The sequence below is a fragment of the Medicago truncatula genome, chromosome 4 (assembly GCF_003473485.1).
Source record: "Medicago truncatula cultivar Jemalong A17 chromosome 4, MtrunA17r5.0-ANR, whole genome shotgun sequence".
NCBI lineage: Eukaryota > Viridiplantae > Streptophyta > Magnoliopsida > Fabales > Fabaceae > Medicago > Medicago truncatula.
Genome location: NC_053045.1, coordinates 35,630,864 through 35,645,809, shown reverse-complemented (window position 1 = coordinate 35,645,809; position 14,946 = coordinate 35,630,864).

The following is a 14,946-nucleotide window of genomic DNA, read 5'->3' as shown; positions in this document are numbered from 1 at the left end:
TGTAAAAGTGTGAGCGACCACATTTGTTTCTCAATTAGTATTAGAGAATCAATATAAGAATTTTTAAAATAATGACTAAGCGAGATTTTAAAATCCTCTAAAATAGTGCTAAACTCAGAAAAACAAACAACCGAAGAAGAATGGGAACTATCAACCACGAACTTGGCATCCGACTAAAAAATTACATCCTTGACATTTAATTCCAACTTCCACAAGCAAGATTTATTTAGACCCATTGTTCCCCCTTCATGGACATCTACATGATGTGATAAGCAACGACTCTTAGTAGCTACAAACGTGCAATAACTCATTCCTCATACCATGGCCAAATCTTTGATTTTTGGTGCAATGGATGAACCAATAGTGCCCTTTTAATTATACAAATGTTGTTCTTCTTACATTTATGGTTGCAAAATCATTAATGATTCTTTCATAATCAAGATTTTTTTTTAAATTATATTCAATGGAATTAATTAAAGTGAGTTAAAAAGAAAGTGACAACCCAAATAATGAATAAATGAACTCACACTTGAGGAGAAGATTATTGGTGTATCAAGTGTAAGCAGAAGTCTCACATTGAATGAAAATATGAATGTTGCACATCATATAAGTGAGATAACTCATATATCTAATGTCTTAAAACTTTGAGTAAGAATATGGTGTTTAATCTACTTGGGTGAATTCTCTTGGTCTAATGTGATGATTCTATGGGATCCAATCATGATCTCATAGTGGTAGAACATTCAATGGTTGACTAAAGGTGATCGACTCCTTGTATAAAAAGTCGTCCTGGTAGTGGTGGTTAGGCATCATGTTCCCTTGATGTTGAGTGTCAATAGCGGTTCAAGTGTATTTGGATGAAAAAACTTATGCTTGAGGGGGCACATAACCAAATGAGTAAGAAGACTCGTATAGTTAATGTTTTATGATTTTTGGTGATGTGGTGTTTATTTCAATAGTGGTCCTTCGAATTTGGATGTCTTGGATGAATCATGTGTTGGAACAAAATGTGTTTCACAATGAACCTTATTAAGTTTTGATGATAACAAGGTATTAAAAATTGTCAATTGGTTATTACTAATAATTGTTCAAGTGTACAGGACCAAAGGCTACTCAAGTTATTTCAATAGGTCTTGGAAGAACAATGGAAAGAAAAAGAAATTCTGAGCATCTGAAGAAAACTGCTCCTGAAGCTAAACTGCTCCTGAAGCTAAACTGCTCCTGAAGAGATGACGTCATCAGAAGCAGAAAGTCATCAGAAGCAATATTTTCATCAGAAGCAAAAGTTTTCATCAGAAGCAATATTTTCACCAGAAGCTACATTTGATCCTTTAATCAAACTGAAGATTCAAAGTTGCTGATTCTCAATTCAGTCTTATCAAAGAAGAACGAAGAACTGAAAGGGAGGTATCAACGGATATATGGATAACACTGAGCACTTGTCTCTCATTAATAGAGTTGACAAAGTACAAGTGTACAACCACTACCTCCACTACTCTGTTTTCTGTCTACGCTACAAGACAAAACAACAGCCATGCCTGCAGAATTTGTACAACTCAAGATGGGAATGAATTTGAAGTTTATTCTTCAAAGGACTACACCCAAATCAGGCAAAGGATCACTGGTGGATAATCAAAGGATTTCAAACGACTCTTTAGACGTGCTGATTATCTCAACGTCTCTTTCACGCCTCTATATAAAGGAGTGAAGACTTGAAGATAAAACAGAGATATACATAAGTTCAAAAGCGCCAAAACTCTGTCAATTTGATTCTACAAAGCACACTGAATTTCTGCACTGATTTGATACATCTTAGAAATTCAAAGTCTAGAGTCTTTTCTGTATTGTATTGTGAACACCACTGATTGTATATCAAGTGTTCAATTCAAACTCAATTCTCTGTATTTTTGTTTGATTAGAAGTCTCTCGCCTGCGTGCTTGAGCATTAGAAGTCTCTTGCTTAGTGCTTGAGCATTGGAAGACTCTTGCTTGTGTGCTTGAGCATAGTTTTGTGAAGTCTCATACTTAGAAAGTATTGAGCAGTTGTAATCTTTGTGATTATAGTGAAATCTCCTTGGAAGTGCAAGGGGGACTGGACTACTTCCGTGTTGTGGAAGGAACCAGGATAACTGCTTGTGTCTTTGTCTTTCTTTTCTCTGCTCTGTTCTTTTCCGCTGCAATCTGACTCTGATCATTTCATCAGAAGCAATCAAACTGCTTCTGAAGTTTTATCAGAAGAAGTATTTTTTAAGAGAAAAAGAAAACACAATTCAACCCCCCCCCCTTCTTGTGTTTTTCACCTTCAATTGGTATCAGAGCATGCTCTGTTATCACAGCACTTAACCGTGTTACAGTTCAAGATCTTTTAGAAAAACATGTCTGGAGATGAGGAATCAGTTACTCCAAAATACACAAGTGTCAAGCATGACTATGATACTGCTGACAAGAAAACAGACTCTGGAAAAGCTCCAAAGTTTAATGGAGATCCAGAAGAGTTTTCATGGTGGAAAACTAATATGTACAGCTTTATCATGGGATTGGATGAAGAGCTATGGGATATACTGGAAGATGGAGTTGATGACCTGGATTTAGATGAAGAAGGAGCTGCTATAGATAGAAAAATACATACTCCTGCTCAGAAGAAGCTTTACAAGAAGCACCACAAAATCAGAGGGATTATTGTGGCTTCTATACCTCGCACCGAATACATGAAAATGAGTGACAAATCTACTGCGAAGGCTATGTTTGCTTCTCTATGTGCAAACTTTGAAGGCAGCAAGAAAGTAAAAGAGGCTAAAGCTTTGATGCTAGTTCATCAGTATGAACTTTTCAGAATGAAGGATGATGAGAGTATAGAAGAAATGTACTCAAGATTTCAAACTTTAGTTTCTGGATTGCAAATACTGAAGAAAAGCTATGTTTCTTCTGATCATGTTAGTAAGATTTTGAGAAGCCTACCTTCAAGATGGAGACCCAAAGTAACTGCTATTGAGGAAGCTAAGGATCTAAATACTTTAAGTGTTGAAGATCTTGTTAGCTCACTCAAAGTGCATGAAATGAGTCTAAATGAGCATGAAACCTCTAAGAAGAGTAAATCCATTGCTTTACCATCTAAAGGAAAGACCTCAAAATCTTCCAAAGCCTACAAAGCCAGTGAATCTGAAGAAGAATCACCTGATGGAGATTCTGATGAAGATCAATCTGTAAAGATGGCTATGCTGTCCAACAAGCTTGAGTATCTGGCAAGGAAGCATAAGAAATTTTTGAGCAAGAAAGGTAGCTACAAGAACTTCAAGAAAGAAGATCAGAAGGGATGCTTCAATTGTAAGAAGCCTGGTCATTTCATTGCTGATTGCCCTGATCTTCAGAAGGAGAAGTTTAAAGGCAAATCCAAGAAATCAAGCTTCAACTCCAGTAAATTCAGAAAGCAAATCAAAAAGAGTTTGATGGCAACCTGGGAAGATTTGGATAGTGAATCTGGTTCTGATAAAGAAGAAGCTGATGATGATGCTAAGGCAGCCGTTGGGTTGGTAGCAACAGTATCATCAGAAGCAGTATCAGAAGCTGAATCAGATTCAGAAGATGAAAATGAGGTATATTCCAAAATCCCTAGACAAGAACTTGTTGATTCTCTAAAAGAACTTTTATCACTGTTTAAACACAGAACCAATGAGTTGACAGATTTAAAAGAAAAATATGTTGATTTGATGAAACAACAAAAGTCAACTCTATTGGAACTGAAAGCTTCTGAAGAAGAACTCAAAGGGTTTAACCTCATATCAGCAACATATGAAGATAGACTCAAGAGTCTTTGTCAGAAGCTACAAGAAAAATGTGATAAAGGTTCAGGCAATAAACATGAGATTGCCTTGGATGATTTTATTATGGCTGGAATAGACAGAAGCAAAGTTGCTTCTATGATCTACAGCACATACAAGAACAAAGGCAAAGGGATTGGATATTCTGAGGAGAGATCCAAAGAATACAGTCTCAAGAGCTACTGTGATTGTATCAAGGATGGATTGAAATCCACTTTTGTGCCTGAAGGTACAAATGCTAAAACTGCTGTTCAGTCAAAACCTGAAGCTTCAGGTTCACAGGCTGAGATCACATCAAAGCCAGAGAATCTTAAGATCAAGGTAATGACAAAATCTGATCCTAAGAGTCAAAAGATTAAAATTCTGAAAAGATCAGAACCTGTTCATCAGAATCTGATTAAACCAGAATCTAAAATTCCAAAACAAAAGGATCAGAAGAACAAAGCAGCTACTGCTTCTGAGAAAACAATACCAAAAGGTGTCAAACCTAAAGTATTGAATGATCAGAAGCCACTCAGCATTCACCCTAAGGTACAAGGGAGGAAAAGTAAAACCTCCAAAGCTAACCCAAAAGGACCCATGAAGATATGGGTACCTAAATCTGAATTGGCCAAAAATGCAGGTGTGCTTAAGGGCAAGAGAGAAACAAAGGTCATGGTACCTAGACAGCGGATGTTCAAGGCACATGACTGGAGAGAAAGCTTTGTTCCTTACCCTTACAATGAAAGATGGAGGAGAAGTGAAGTTTGGTGGCAACCAAACTGGAAAGATCATTGGTACAGGTACTATTGGTAATTCCTCCATCTCAATTAATAATGTGTGGCTAGTAGATGGTCTGAAGCATAACCTATTGAGCATAAGTCAATTTTGTGACAATGGGTATGATGTAACATTCAGTAAGACCAACTGCACACTAGTTAACAAGGATGACAAATCCATTACATTCAAGGGAAAGAGAGTTGAGAATGTCTATAAAATAAATTTCTCTGATCTGGCTGATCAGAAGGTAGTTTGCCTTCTGTCAATGAATGATAAAAAATGGGTATGGCATAAAAGGTTGGGACATGCTAATTGGAGATTAATTTCTAAAATTAGCAAGTTACAACTGGTCAAAGGATTGCCTAACAATGATTATCATTCAGATGCACTTTGTGGTGCATGTCAGAAAGGGAAAATTGTGAAAAGTTCGTTCAAATCTAAAGACATTATATCAACCTCCAGACCCTTAGAATTACTCCATATTGATCTTTTTGGTCCAGTTAACACTGCATCCTTATATGGAAGTAAATATGGATTAGTCATTGTTGATGATTACAGCAGATGGACTTGGGTAAAATTCATTAAAAGTAAAGACTATGCATGTGAAGTGTTTAGCAGCTTCTGCACTCAAATACAATCTGAAAGAGAATTTGAAAATGAGCCATTTGAACTTTTTTGTGAAAAACATGGGATTCTCCATGAGTTTTCTTCTCCTAGAACTCCACAACAAAATGGGGTTGTAGAGAGAAAGAACAGAACCTTACAAGAAATGGCCAGAACCATGATCCATGAAAACAACTTAGCTAAACATTTTTGGGCAGAAGCAGTCAATACTTCATGTTATATTCAAAATAGGATCTATATCAGACCTATGTTGGAGAAAACAGCATATGAACTCTTTAAAGGAAGAAGACCCAATATCTCTTACTTTCATCAGTTTGGATGTACTTGTTACATCTTAAACACTAAAGACTATCTGAAGAAATTTGATGCCAAGGCTCAAAGAGGAATCTTTTTAGGTTACTCTGAAAGGTCAAAGGCATACAGAGTGTATAATTCAGAAACACAATGTGTTGAAGAATCTATGCATGTAAAATTTGATGATAGAGAGCCTGGAAGTAAAACTTCAGAGCAAAGTGAAAGTAATGCAGGTACAACTGATTCTGAAGATGCATCAGAATCTGATCAACCTTCTGATTCTGAAAAGTATACAGAAGTTGAATCTAGTCCAGAAGCTGAAATCACTCCAGAAGCTGAGTCTAATTCAGAAGCAGAACCTAGCCCAAAAGCACAGAATGAAATTGCTTCTGAGGACTTTCAAGATAACACTCAGCAGGTTATTCAACCTAAATTCAAGCACAAATCTTCACATCCTGAGGAGCTAATCATTGGAAGCAAAGAAAGTCCTAGAAGAACAAGATCACATTTTAGACAAGAAGAGTCATTGATAGGACTGCTTTCAATAATTGAGCCTAAAACTGTTGAAGAAGCTCTCTCAGATGATGGATGGATATTAGCTATGCAAGAAGAGCTAAATCAATTCCAAAGGAATGACGTGTGGGATCTGGTACCCAAACCTTTTCAGAAGAACATTATTGGAACAAAATGGGTATTCAGAAACAAGCTGAATGAACAAGGAGAAGTAACCAGAAACAAAGCCAGACTTGTTGCTCAAGGCTACAGTCAACAAGAAGGCATTGATTACACTGAAACATTTGCTCCAGTTGCAAGATTGGAAGCAATCAGGTTACTTCTATCCTACGCAATTAATCATGGCATAATATTATATCAAATGGATGTCAAAAGTGCCTTTCTTAATGGAGTCATTGAAGAAGAAGTGTATGTTAAACAACCTCCTGGGTTTGAGGATCTTAAGCATCCTGACCATGTTTATAAACTTAAGAAATCACTATATGGCTTGAAACAAGCTCCCAGAGCTTGGTATGATAGACTAAGTAATTTCTTAATTAAAAATGATTTTGAAAGAGGACAAGTTGACACAACACTCTTCAGAAAGACTCTTAAGAAAGATATTTTGATTGTGCAAATATATGTTGATGATATAATATTTGGTTCTACTAATGCATCTCTTTGCAAAGAATTTTCTAAGTTAATGCAGGATGAATTTGAAATGAGTATGATGGGAGAATTGAAATTCTTTCTGGGAATTCAAATCAACCAAAGTAAAGAAGGAGTATATGTTCATCAAACAAAATATACAAAGGAGCTTCTGAAGAAGTTCAAGCTAGAAGACTGTAAAATGATGAACACTCCAATGCATCCAACCTGCACCTTAAGCAAAGAAGATACTGGAACAGTAGTAGACCAGAAGCTTTACAGAGGTATGATTGGTTCTCTGTTATACCTCACTGCATCTAGACCTGATATTTTATTCAGTGTATGCTTGTGTGCAAGATTTCAATCAGATCCTAGAGAATCTCATTTAACTGCAGTTAAGAGAATCTTCAGGTATCTGAAAGGAACAACTAATCTTGGACTCCTGTATAGGAAATCCCTAGATTATAAGTTGATTGGATTCTGTGATGCTGATTATGCTGGTGATAGGATTGAAAGAAAATCAACCAGTGGAAATTGTCAATTCCTGGGAGAGAATCTGATATCCTGGGCAAGCAAAAGACAAGCAACTATTGCTATGTCTACAGCAGAAGCAGAGTACATTTCAGCTGCAAGTTGTTGCACACAACTACTTTGGATGAAACATCAGTTGGAAGACTATCAGATCAATGCTAACAGTATTCCCATTTATTGTGATAATACTGCTGCTATTTGTTTGTCAAAGAATCCAATTCTACATTCAAGAGCCAAGCATATTGAAATCAAACACCATTTTATCAGAGACTATGTTCAAAAAGGAATTTTAGATATACAATTCATTGATACTGAACATCAATGGGCTGACATATTTACAAAACCTTTGTCTGTTGAAAGATTTGATTTTATTAAGAAAAATTTGAACATGCATTTTGTGTCTGATTGAAAAATTGCTTGCCTCTGAATAAGAAGTTTGGTTCTGAAGTTTATTCAGAAGCATTTTGGTTCATCAGAAGCTCTTAACTGAGGTTCTGAGGAAAATGTGCTTCTGAAGATGACGTCAGCACTAAAACTTCAGAAGTGTTATTCTTTGCTTCTGAATAGCTTGGCTAGTGGGAACGTTGGCAGTTACTTTATGTAACAGCTGTCCCATTACCCAAAAGGTAGTTTTCTGAAGAGTCTCTGACGTGGTCTATTTGTATTGGAGTATAACAAAAAGGGCAATGATGTTTTTATTCGCTTTTTAACGTACTTACACGCGCCCCCAATTTGTCATTAATGCTGTGTTTGTTTGTCCCCTCTGAATTACAAACGTTTTAATAAAAACACTAAGTCATTTCACACACTTCTCACTTCACAACAAACACTTTCTATTTTCTTCTCAACCCTCTGCGAACGTAAGCGCATTCTCTCATCCTCTCAAAACACTTTAGAACCCTAAAACCACTTCATATCAATGGCATCTTCAAGTTCTGCCGGTGGTTCTTCATCAAATATGGATATAGATACTCCTGCTTATGAAATCAAAGGAAGAACTATGTCGATTGAGGAATGGGATCTAATCATTCAAGCGGAAAATCCAGTGGATTTCACTTCTCTAACTCATCATGGATGCGACTTGGTAAGATTCTACAAAAAGCAGAAGCTGATGAGTTACTTCAGTCTTCTCAACGGTCCTACTTATGAAGTGCTTGTCAGACAATTCTGGGTAAGAGCTTCAGTGTTTGACAAAGTTGCTGCTAAACAGGAAGAAGCTCAGATGATTCTGGTTGATCCTACTTTGGAGGGAAAAACCAGAGAAGAAATGGGTCTACTCGCCTTCACTGGGACTGAGATTAGATCAAACGTCATGGGGATTCCTGTAACAATCAATGAGCATGTGATTGCTCAAGCCATGAGAAGGGATGCTTCTGGGACATACGATGGAGAAGAAATTCCTAACCCCAGAACCAGCCCATGGAAGGAGATAGTAAACAACACTATCTATGGATCAAAGGATGCTAAGCCTTACAGCACCTTAAGCATGGAAAAGAAAATGCTGCTGAAGATCCAAAATGAAAACATTTTTCCCAAAGGTGGAGGAAATGATCAACCTTCACTTGGTCACAAAGTCTTTCTGCATCACACCATCTCTCAGGAAACAACAATGAACGTTCCCAAGTATATGTTTAAATACATGATCAAGGAACTCAAGAAGAGCCAGATGGAGAACAGGAAGTTTGTTCCCTATGGAAGGCTGCTCTCCATCATCTTTCAAGAAGGAGGACTCCTAAGTGCCCTGAAAGATGTGGGTATTTATGATAATCAGAAGCTGTGAGCAGTCACAGGGAAAATAATCAATGGGGCAACCTTAGTCAAGATGAGGCTGATTTCAACATGCAGCAAACTAGATACAGATATGCATGAATCTGATGTCATATCTGATCTAGTCACTCATCACATCCCTATCTGCAAGAAAGATCCCCTGGATGTGCAGAGGGCCTACATCTTGGACTACTACAAGAGCTACAACAAGAAAATCAGCCTGAAAGATATTCCAGAAGAAATGTATGGTGGTGATCTGCCTGTGGCCAAAGGCAGAAAATCTAAAAAGAAGCAGATCACCAAGGAAGAATACCTTGCTGAAGATGCTACTGAGGTGGGTGCTCAGAAGCATAAGAAAGCTAAGAAGGAAAAATCTGCTATGTCCACCATTCTTGAGGAAGTGGAGGATTTGGATGATGTCCCTCTTATCAGAAAAAGGACAAGGAGTACTCAAGAAACAGCAGAACAGCCTGCTTCTGAACAAACTGGTTCTGAACAAGCTGCTTCTGATCAAGCTGCTTCTGAAAAGCCTCCAAGTCCCAAAAATAAAAGAGAAGCTGCTCTTCAGACCATCAAAAGGAAAAGGTCTAATTTAACAAGAAATCTGAAGACAGCTGAAGGAAGAAGGGCACAAATGTTGGAAGAACTGGAAGAGAACTGGGATGAAGACTCAAGCCCTAAGAAAGCAAAAAGGACTGCAACTTCTGAGCCCATAGTCATGCCCAGCTTCGAAATGACTGAAGAAATGAAGCAGTATACTAGGGAGGTTGCTGCATCCAAGATAGCAGAGAAGAAAAGGATGAAGATTTTGTATGAAGAAGAAAGGGATGAACGTCTCAAGGCTGCAGGGTATGTGCCTACTCCTGACATTGCTGCTTTAGCATCGGAGTTAGAAACTGTTAAGTATGGAGCAACTCTGCTTTCTCAAGCCTTGAAGAATAAGCAAGCTTCAGGAGCAACTTCATCAGAACCAGCTTCAGATGCTCCAGAAGCAGTTCATCCAGAAGCTCAGTCTTCAGGTAATCCATCTAATGCTCCAACTAATACTCAGATTCCATCTCTACCCTCTTCACCCTCTTCATCATCCACAGAATCAGATGACCAACCCCTTAGCCAACATATAGACAAGCTTCTAAAAACCAAACCTACCAAACTAACAGATTTAGGAACACTTGACTGGGAGCAAACTCAAATAGAATTTTCTAAGAATAGAATTAAACTTTGTGAGAAATTCAATTTGCCTCCTACTCATCCACTCTTTCCAGATAATCCTGAACCTGTTAGTGTACAACAACCTCAACCCAACCCAGAACCTACAACAAACTCACCACATAACTCAACCACACAAAAAGCCTCTGAAGTAGTTTCAGATGCAACTACTTCAGAAACCCCCCAACACCAAGAATCTTCAACCCTTCACAACTTAGAAAAACATCTAGGTGGTGAAATGCAACCAACACCCACTAAGGCCTCTAAGACAGTTCCTGAAAAGACTGTTTTGGAAACCCAAACAGAAACCCAAACCATCCCTGAGCAAACTGTTCAGGAGCAAACTGCCTCTGAACAAGTTGCTTCTGACCAAACAGCTCCTGACCATCAAACAACAGAACAACAACAACCAGACTCACCCACTATAATAGACTTAACCTCTGACCAACCAACCACATCAAATACAACTCAAACTGAACCTTCACCCATCCCTGACCATATCCTAGAGTCTGAGTATATAGAGGAACAGCTGATCAGACTTAGTGATGAGATTCAGGCACTGATTCTTCGCAGAACAGTTCCTGCACCTCCTATTCACTATTATGATCAGTGGATAGATCTTCAGAAGAGCTTTGATGAGTTGCTGGATCAACTCAGAACCAAATGTGTGTCATCTCACTCTGCAATGCTGAAGAAGCTTTTGGATGATATGCATGAAGCAGCTAAGGACAAAGAGCTGAATTATGTACCTCTTCTGGACATCACTCCTTTCTATCCTGAAGAAGAGTATATCACAAGAGCTGCAAGGATTCATGCTGGGCATGTAAGAAGAATGAGGGAAAAGGATGAGCTACTTAAAAAGAAAGATGAACAGATCAAGTATCTCTTAGAACAGCTGTATAAGCAAGCCCAACCTTAGTTGCACACCCAACTCTAGCTTGTTTTTACTTTTGTTCTGTGTAGTCTTATCTTTGTACCTTAACCTTCATTTATAAATATTATCATTGTTTCTGAAATATTATGTTCTATTTTTTTTAACTCTAATGATATTTATTGTTTTTAATGTCATATGCTCTGATACTTCTTGCTCTGATACTTATTATGTTTTTATTTGGTTATATGCTCTGCTACTCTGTCTTTTGTTCTTATTCTTTTTTGTTGATGACAAAAGGGGGAGTAAATGTATAGTATTTTTAAGGCACTGAGCCCTGCTATAACCACTTCTGATTTGATTTTATAAGTATTTTATTGAAATTTAATTAATAAGAATAGAACTTAGGGGGAGCTTACAAACCTCACCTTAAAGAACTATTAGACTCAGGGGGAGCTTACAAACCTCTGTCCCAGAAGTCAACTTATTAATTAGATCAACGACAATTGAACATTTTAAATACTATTGTTTGTCATCATCAAAAAGGGGGAGATTGTTGGAACAAAATGTGTTTCACAATGAACCTTATTAAGTTTTGATGATAACAAGGTATTAAAAATTGTCAATTGGTTATTACTAATAATTGTTCAAGTGTACAGGACCAAAGGCTACTCAAGTTATTTCAATAGGTCTTGGAAGAACAATGGAAAGAAAAAGAAATTCTGAGCATCTGAAGAAAACTGCTCCTGAAGCTAAACTGCTCCTGAAGCTAAACTGCTCCTGAAGAGATGACGTCATCAGAAGCAGAAAGTCATCAGAAGCAATATTTTCATCAGAAGCAAAAGTTTTCATCAGAAGCAATATTTTCACCAGAAGCTACATTTGATCCTTTAATCAAACTGAAGATTCAAAGTTGCTGATTCTCAATTCAGTCTTATCAAAGAAGAACGAAGAACTGAAAGGGAGGTATCAACGGATATATGGATAACACTGAGCACTTGTCTCTCATTAATAGAGTTGACAAAGTACAAGTGTACAACCACTACCTCCACCACTCTGTTTTCTGTCTACGCTACAAGACAAAACAACAGCCATGCCTGCAGAATTTGTACAACTCAAGATGGGAATGAATTTGAAGTTTATTCTTCAAAGGACTACACCCAAATCAGGCAAAGGATCACTGGTGGATAATCAAAGGATTTCAAACGACTCTTTAGACGTGCTGATTATCTCAACGTCTCTTTCACCCCTCTATATAAAGGAGTGAAGACTTGAAGATAAAACAGAGATATACATAAGTTCAAAAGCGCCAAAACTCTGTCAATTTGATTCTACAAAGCACACTGAATTTCTGCACTGATTTGATACATCTTAGAAATTCAAAGTCTAGAGTCTTTTCTGTATTGTATTGTGAACACCACTGATTGTATATCAAGTGTTCAATTCAAACTCAATTCTCTGTATTTTTGTTTGATTAGAAGTCTCTCGCCTGCGTGCTTGAGCATTAGAAGTCTCTTGCTTAGTGCTTGAGCATTGGAAGACTCTTGCTTGTGTGCTTGAGCATAGTTTTGTGAAGTCTCATACTTAGAAAGTATTGAGCAGTTGTAATCTTTGTGATTATAGTGAAATCTCCTTGGAAGTGCAAGGGGGACTGGACTACTTCCGTGTTGTGGAAGGAACCAGGATAACTGCTTGTGTCTTTATCTTTCTTTTCTCTGCTCTGTTCTTTTCCGCTGCAATCTGACTCTGATCATTTCATCAGAAGCAATCAAACTGCTTCTGAAGTTTTATCAGAAGAAGTATTTTTTAAGAGAAAAAGAAAACACAATTCAACCCCCCCCCCTTCTTGTGTTTTTCACCTTCATCATGAGATGGTGCCCCTATAAAAAAAATTAACAAAAAATACACAAGGATAAAAGAAATGAACATGAAGATTTCTGCACATCTTCATTTGACATTGAGCAAAAAAAACATGAGTATGGATCTTTGAAATGTGAACCAAGTGGCTCTACACTAGGTTCCGTGCTCCAAAGTCTACACTCGACACTTGAGAATTTAGTAACTAAAGAAAACATTTTTTTTAGTGGTGGCCGGGGTTCGAACCCAGACCTTGCATATATTATGCATTGTTTCTATCAACTGAACTAAGTTCACAAGAACAAAGAGAGCATGTTTTACGCAATAGCACACATGATCATAATTCAATGTTTATAAACCACTACAAAATATTGAATAAAATCAATTAATTACATCCATAATTGGGGCACTAAAATTAGAAATAATGATATGGAGTATGAAAAAATTTAAGAGTCAGATTTTTAGTGTCTCAATTGTGGATGTAATTAATTGATTTTATTCAATATGTATTTATTAATTTTGACTTTATAATGTCCCTATAACTTTGTTAGCAAATACTTTACATAATTTAAATAAGGATCTTGTTAACCAGTGTCTCTGGGGTATTGGTTAAGGAATGCTAAAGTAGAAAAATTGTCTTAGAAATATAAACTGTTACTTTTTTGACTAACTAATTATTACACCACTTTTTAATAAAATTCTCTTTTAATAAAATATAAATTATTTTTCTCTCTCCTTCATTTATACATTTGTCTTAATATGTGTGATTTTAGCAAATGGCTCAGTTAATCCGGAACGGGGGGAGTATATATATATATATAAAATATTCCTCCAAAGAAATATAGATAAAATATAAAATTTTGGTGTCCCTTGAACTATGGTCCCTCAGTGCTGCTACCCCCTCGGCCATGCTCAGAGCCACCCCTACTTACATGGGATGTATTTCACTGGATAGATCGGACGATGGTCCTCTACTTCCTCGGTCATTTCTTCGGGCTTCCTTTTTTAGATTTTTGTGTTGAACGGTTTGAAAATCGTCCCATGTCAATAATCTAACTACTCTCTCTGTTTCTTTTTAATTGTCACTTTCAAAGTTCAACACAAATATTAAATTATGTGTTATCTATATTACCCTTAGTTATTTATTGCAGATTGATAAATATATGAAATGAAATATTAAATGATGAAAGCTATTATAGAAAAATGATAAATTGTTGTATCAAAAGTAGTAAAATTTATTAGTTGTCTTAGTTTGTGTAAAAAGTTAAAAAATGACAATTAAAAAGAAACAGAAGGAGTATTTAACCGGAACTCCCGCACACTACGAGGGTTGCCAATAGTTCTAAAGTATTAGGCCTAGAGTATAGTAGTGCTAGCAACACTCTCTTTTCAACACTCTCTCAAACACTCAATTTATTATTGGTTTAAATCAAGGTGGATTTCACACGTTGGAAATGGGTTCCACTTAAAGTGGTGGGACATACATTAGTTTTATCCAATAAGAGAATGAGTGTTAGAGAGAGTGTTGAAAAGAGAGTGTCCCTAGCATTACTCCTTAGAGTATTAGGCATTCACTCGGTTCAAAAGAATCGGAACAAATTGCAAACAATTTATAAGGGAATTGAGTTTATGGATTTATCATCATCAATTACAATAGTATAAAATAAATATAAGAGATATCTTAACTCTTTTGCGTAAAAAAAAAAAATCATTATCAACTACTTAAGTGGGCTACTACACCAAAATGAAAAAGTTAATTAAGATTCTGCAATATATGCAGAAAATCAACACCATACGAAGCAGGTTATTCACCTTTTTGAATAAAGAAATAGTATCATCAATCAATTTTTTAAGATCATCGAACAAATCATCACATATTCTCCACCTTCATTTCCACCATACCTCAACCTTCCATTCTCTTCACATAAAAAAATAAGAGCTTCTTTATTCTCAAGACAAGAAGAACAACCCTGAGAACATAGACTGCTGACCACAAGGACCAATCCATTATTTTAACTAGAACTTAATTTTATTCCCACGTCTAATCTTTTTTTTTAATAACAAAAAAATAAAGAA